The 6,945-nt window shown below is 49.6% G+C and overlaps 1 non-coding gene across 1 annotated transcript; it reads left to right on the top strand.

The window, feature by feature from the left end:
• The first annotated feature begins 4,501 nt into the window (after positions 1–4,501).
• TRNAP-AGG (transfer RNA proline (anticodon AGG)) lies at positions 4,502–4,573 on the top strand. Its single transcript has one exon. It is a non-coding gene; the product is annotated as a tRNA-Pro (tRNA).
• Positions 4,574–6,945: the final 2,372 nt, after the last annotated feature.

The raw sequence follows: 6,945 nt of genomic DNA, 5'->3' as shown, positions 1-6,945 counted from the left end.
TTTCCATTGTCTTCTATTATTACAAAAAATACACACAAACGTAGTCTACCTCGATTTTGTCTGTTAAAAAAAAACATCCTTTTTGATTATTTTTTTTTTATAATGGAAGTCAATGGAAAAACGGATCAAAACTGATGCACACAAATGCATCCGTTTAAAAACGGATTGCAAAAACCGCGTGAACCCAGCCTTAGGGTACAAAAACACAGTGTGGATCCGCAGGCCAGGATGCAGCTGAACGCTGCAGATCCGCCCTGTGTGTTTGTTCCCTAAGGACAAGATTTAGCTATGATCACTATGATACGATCCAAATACTATTCTGATTGTTATTTATTCTTGTACTGGTAGAACTGCATTGGAGTCTCAATGTTAATTGGTATTTTTCATAAAAAAAAAAAAAAAAAACAACCTATGAATCCAAGTTTTTTCTTTTTACTTTTTTTAAAACTGGGACTTAAAGGGGTATTCCCATCAAAATTATTTTTGCATTAATACGTTGTCCACCCGTAGCTTTCCATCTTTCCAATATAAAGTTATTACGGATTCTGCACAGTTTTGCTGTTATCCAGCTGCATTCACCCCCACGGATTGCATAGAATCATCAGACCTCAGTCCACTCCGACACGCTCCCTGCTCCTGGCCCCCACCCTCTGAGACGGCATCGCGTGTCCTCAGTCCCAGCACAGTGAAGTGACTGAGAACACTGATGGGGTGGCTGCTGTTAGAGAGGGAGACAGTGATCAGCACAGCTGTAACTGTCTCCCTCTCTAACAGCAGCCACCCGGTCACCCCCAGCCCAGAGCTCACCCCCTGTGTCCAGAGCCTCCCGGCAGCACTCACCTGCTGCACACAGCCCCCTGGCCCACAACCAACCGCCCCCCCATCACCCGTGGCATCCCTCACCCGAGGCACCCCCCCCGCGCGGCAAGCTCCGCCCCCCCCAACTCAGCTCTGCCACGCCGTCGCCCCCCCCCCCCAACTCAGCTCTGCTACGCCGTCACCCCCCCAACTCAGCTCTGCTACGCCGTCGCCCCCCCCAACTCAGCTCTGCTACGCCGTCGCCCCCCCCAACTCAGCTCTGCTACGCCGTCGCCCCCCCCAACTCAGCTCTGCTACGCCGTCGCCCCCCCAACTCAGCTCTGCTACGCCGTCGCCCCCCACCTCCGCTCTGCTACGCCGTCGCCCCCCCAACTCAGCTCTGCTACGCCGTCGCCCCCCCAACTCAGCTCTGCTACGCCGTCGCCCCCCCAACTCAGCTCTGCTACGCCGTCGCCCCCCCAACTCAGCTCTGCTACGCCGTCGCCCCCCCAACTCAGCTCTGCTACGCCGTCGCCCCCCCAACTCAGCTCTGCTACGCCGTCTTCCCCAAGTCAGCTCTGTTACGCCGTCATCCCCAACTCAGCTCTGCTACGCCGTCATCCCCAACTCAGCTCTGCTACACTGTCATCTCCTTCATTGTTTCAGCTCTGCTACTTCACCATCATCAGGCAGAAGCATTGCATGATGGGAAATGTAGTTTCCTATCTTGGATATAGATTGGCTTTCTAAAACATGTAACTCAGGAACGGCAGCAGCTAGAAAGATGGGAGACGGCTCAAAATACTCAGGGGGACTTGGTGAGTAAGGCCAGCTAGGTTTGGGAGCATTACATTTTTTTAGCTCTTAGGGGGAATACCCCTTTAAGCCTGAGGTAGAGACATGAAAAAAATAAATAAAAAATTATTTTGGGTGAATACCCAAGAATGATAGCCAGCATCTTAGGGATCAGCAGAAGGGTTAAGGCCCCTAATAATGCCAATTTAGTATTTGGGTTATGCATCTTAATGTAAAAGTGCTTGGATACAGTTGGATACACTCCAAGGATACTTAAAGGGGTAGTGCAGCGAAAAGCTTTTTCCCCCCCATTCCCTACCCACATGAAAAGTTATATAGATGCATAATATACATTGGTAGCAAATTCCAGTCCCTTACTCGACTTTTCCTGGTCCTGCTGGCTACCGTAAGTGGCTTACTTGTGGGTTCGGAAAGGACCATGTTACAGCCCAGGGCCGCCATCTGTGGTCGACACATAGGGCCCATACGTCACAATCTGGGGCGTTCCTGGGGCTCCCGACACTCTCCCCTGACTTGGCACGCCTCCTAAGCTCTGCTATTGGTTATCCTCTAGCACAATAATTCCACTACTATTAGAACTGCAAGTCCCAGCGCACCCGATGGCCATAGCCAGACACATGTCAGTTCAGTGTATCGGGTGCGCTGGGACTTGCAGTACTAATAGTACTGACATTGCTGTAGATAGCACGGCAGGGTAAAGCAGGTCATACACTGACTGACAGTGTACAACCTGCTTTACCCTGCCGCGCATTCACCCATATCCACCTCCATGTTCCACTGTTCCCCAAACATTATATAGTATCTCCAGTGGGGGTGGGCAGTCCCCGGTCAGCAGGAGCGGCAGATGGGCTCAGGAGCTGTCAGCGCTGCTCACTGCCCGCCTCCGGCCACTGCACCCCCTGTGATTGCGGCGCCGCAGCTCAGAGTGTCCCACCGATGCTCTCTGCTCCTCCTGGGAAATGGATAACAGAGCGAGGCGGAGGGGTGGACGCTGCTGGGCCGGTGGCACTGCCGGGGGTGGATTACGGAGCCAGGCAGATGGGGGGGGGGGGATACAGAGCCGGGTCAGCTCCGGGGACTGCCCTTCCCCACTGGAAATACTATATAAATGTATGGGGAACAGCACAACATGTAGGTGGATATGGACGAATGCGCGGCAGGGTAAAGCAGGTTGTACACTGTCAGTCAGTGTATGAACCGCTTTACCCTGCCGCGCTATCTACAGCAATGTCAGTACTATAGTACTGCAAGTCCCAGCGCATCCAATAGCCAGACACATGTCAGCTCAGTGTATAGCCATCGGGTGCGCTGGGACTAACAGTAGTGAAATAACTGTGCTAGGCCAAGGCAGGGGGGAGTGCCGGGAGCCCCAGGAATGCAACAGATTGTGACGTATGGGCCCTACGTGTCGACCACAGATGGCGGCCCTGGACTTACATAGTCCTTGCCGAACCTGGAAGTCAGCCACTTCCGGTAGCCAGCAGGACCAGGAAAAGTCAGGTAAGGGGCTGGAATTTGCTACCAATGTAGATTATGCATCTATATAACTTTTCATGTGGAGCTTTTTTGCTGCACTACCTGATAAGGCCAGGTATTGGGATTTTACCTACTTGCACCATACCTATATGACTACACATATATATACTGCCCTCTGAAGAGACAGGAGATGATCAGAGCGTGATCAGAGGGTGACAGAGAGATGTTCTGGATGAAGAGGAATGCTGGAGGCTCGTCAATGAGAACAGCTCCTGGAAAGTTATCATTTATAGTCACAATACCCAAGGAACGGAGGAACAAAGGAGGAACTCTTATCTATAAACAGTTTTTGAATAATAAAACATTGTGTTACCCTGACTGCGCAGTACAGGATGCTACTGACCATTTATGGACTGGCCTACCAGAGTGTGACATGTATGCGTCTTGTGACTTGGAACCCCGCCTGTATTGGATATTACATATTTCATATGTATGAGTAGTACCGCCCCATATTCTGTCTATAAAATTTGATTACCATAATAAAACTTTGGCCATTTTATCCAGGCTTATAATCATGATACAATGTCTTATCTGTGTCCGTGATTTATAAGTGACGAGTTAGTAATACTGCAGGTTACAACTCTAGATATATTTAAAAACCATCCTGTACCTGGATATTTGACTTTTTCTCCATAGAGAGGGGGTCAACATCTAAACTTAGACTTATCACTACCCCTTTAAGAATGTCATACAACAGGACTTTTCAGCACAATCTGGGTAATTTTCAGACCTTTTAAATGAACGTCCAGAAGTTTGCTTATCAGCTATTTATATCGCAGTCTATGCTGCGACGTTCTGTGGCACCAATGTTACCTCACATCACAAATCAACATTGAAGCGCTCACATTTTATGACTTTCTAAGCCATGTCGCTAAGACTACAAGGATGTAAAATACTAGCTTTTCCTAATATACCAAATATTACACTACGCATATAAAAACCAAACCCAGAGACACAACAAACATCACCTCATGCAGCAACAGAACACACAAGTCTGACAGAAACAGCTGCTCTTATATACACTACCAACAGGCTAGGCCCCGCCCCCTTTGTACGTCACGCGTTCCCGCCATTTACAGCTGTCAGTCATGCTCCTATATGTCGTTAGATTGCTTTCCGGCTCACAGACCTCACAGGCTCCCTCCCTGCAGGTAATGAGGAGACATTATTCACCTCCTCCTCCTTAGTGCAAACAGAACCGCACAATTCCTGCTCCGTACAGCTGTACAGGAGAAAAAGCAGGCGGGTGTGATGAAGGGGGGTCACGTGACGCGCTCGACGAATCAAGGAAGTGGAAGTGGGAGGTGACCTGTTAGCTCCATCTATCTAGTTTGGAAAAGCTCTGTCAGGCGGCTCGTTGGTCTAGGGGTATGATTCTCGCTTAGGGTGCGAGAGGTCCCGGGTTCAAATCCCGGACGAGCCCAATTTTTTTTTTTTCTATATCATATATTTTTTTAAATAATATAAAATATATATATACTACATATACATTATATATTTAAATGATGATTTTGACATGATGGAAAAAATATGTGAAGAAATTGTTTATCTTATTTTATATTCTCCAGTATTGCTGCCTAACCAAACCAATTAGCCATTCAGCATCCTAGAAAAGCTGGGTGGCCACCCTTCTATGTGCTTAAAGGGGTCATATTTGTTGTCACCCAGCTTTTCCACACCAGATCTGCCTTTATAAGTCCAGCTCCTGTGAAAGAGCTTAGAAAATCAGGGTGACTACCTCAGTGGCCGCATCGCCACTGCACCCAGCTTTCCCAGACTCCTGCATGGCCAAATCTACATAATAATAATAATACAGCGATATGTCCCAAATCTATCTACGAAAAAGCTGCTTTTCAGGACCTTCTGAGCTAATATTTACCATAAGGGTTGTCACCCAGCTTTTCCAGGATCCTGAATACCAAGTGTGCCTATACATACAGTATAATATCCCTACCCTCTTTACCATTAGAGTAGTAGTATTGGTGGTCACCCAGCTTTTCCAGGATCCTGAATACCAAGTGTGACTATACATACAGTGCAACATGCCTACCCTCGGCATCCTTAGAGTAGTAGTATTGGTGGTCACCCAGCTTTTCCAGGATCCTGAATACCACATTTGCCTAAATATACAGTAAGAATTCCCTCCTGCATTATTACACAGGGTGGCCATTCAGGACTCTAAAAGCTGAGTCACCCAGCTTTTCCTAGATCCTGAATGCCTTAGGTATTCTAGGAAAACTGGGTGACCAGATTAGAGCTTGTATAGCCGGTGAACCGTAGCTTTCCCGGCACCTATAGCCGGCACATCGCAGTCACCCAGCTTTCCCGACACTTATAGCCGGTACACCGCAGTCTTCCAGCTTTCCCGGCACGTATAGCCAGCACATTGCAGTCACCCAGCTTTCCCAGCACGTATAGCCAGCACATCGCAGTCACCCAGCTTTCCCAGCACGTATAGCCGGCACATCGCAGTCACCCATCTTTCCCGGTACGTATAGCCGGCACATCGCAGTCTTCCAGCTTTCCCAGCACGTAAAGCCGGCACATCGCAGTCACCCAGCTTTCCCGGCACATATAGCTGCCATATCGCAGTCCCCCAGCTTTCCCGGTACGTATAGCCGGCACATCGCAGTCACCCAGCTTTCCCGGCACGTATAGCCAGCACGTCGCAGTCACCCAGCTTTCCCGGCACGTGTAGCCGGCACATCGCAGTCAGCCAGCTTTCCCGGAACGTATAGCCAGCACGTCGCAGTCACCCAGCTTTCCCGGAACGTATAGCTGTCACATCACAGTCACCCAGCTTTCCCGGCACGTATAGCCAGCACGTCGCAGTCACCCAGCTTTCCCGGCACTTATAGCTGTCACATCGCAGTCACCCAGCTTTTCCGGCACGTATAGCCGGCACATCGCAGTCACCCAGCTTTCCCGGCACGTATAGCCGGCACATCGCAGTCACCCAGCTTTCCCGGCAGATCCTGGGCACTTACAGAGTCAGTTTGCTGTTTTTCGGATAAGAACTGGTAACGAGTTAATATTAGAAATGTGAATAATAAGACGATCATTAATCATTGTCAGGAGGCAGAGAATAATAAATAACACCGCCGGGGTCACACACCACCGCAGCAGCAGCCGAACAAACACCCACATTCCTGTACGGCCTTAACCCTAAACCTACAGGATGCTCACTGCTTGGAGAATTAGGAGTTCTGCTCTGAGATAAGCAGATTTCCTAATGATGTTAAGATACGATTGAAGTTGTAGGCCGATACCCTGAGACAGCACCACTGACATCTGGACAGATCTGAAGTCTGTATGTACAGAGGGGGTCTGTATGTATAGAGGGGGCCTGTATGTACAGAGGGGATCTGGTCAGTGGTCTGTATGTACAGAGGGGGCCTGGTCTGGGGTCTGTGTGTACATAGGGGGTCTGGTCTGGGGTCGGTATGTACAGAGGGGGCCTGGTCTGGGGTCTGTATGTACATAGGGGGTCTGGTCAGTAGTCTGTATGTACAGAGGGGATCTGGTCAGTAGTCTGTATGTACAGAGGGGATCTGGTCAGTGGTCTGTATGTACAGAGGGGATCTGGTCAGTGGTCTGTATGTACAGAGGGGGTCTGGTCAGTGTTCTGTATGTACATAGGGGGTCTGGTCTGGGGTCGGTATGTACAGAGGGGGTCTGGTCAGTGGTCTGTATGTACAGAGGGGGTCTGGTCAGTGGTCTGTATGTACATAGGGGGTCTGGTCTGGGGTATCTCTATCTTCTGTCTATCCAAAGACACCCCCCCCCCCCCCTCAC

The sequence above is a fragment of the Dendropsophus ebraccatus genome, chromosome 5 (assembly GCF_027789765.1).
Source record: "Dendropsophus ebraccatus isolate aDenEbr1 chromosome 5, aDenEbr1.pat, whole genome shotgun sequence".
NCBI lineage: Eukaryota > Metazoa > Chordata > Amphibia > Anura > Hylidae > Dendropsophus > Dendropsophus ebraccatus.
The sequence above is the reverse complement of the archived record's forward strand: the minus strand, read 5'-3'. Positions and strand labels throughout refer to the sequence as shown.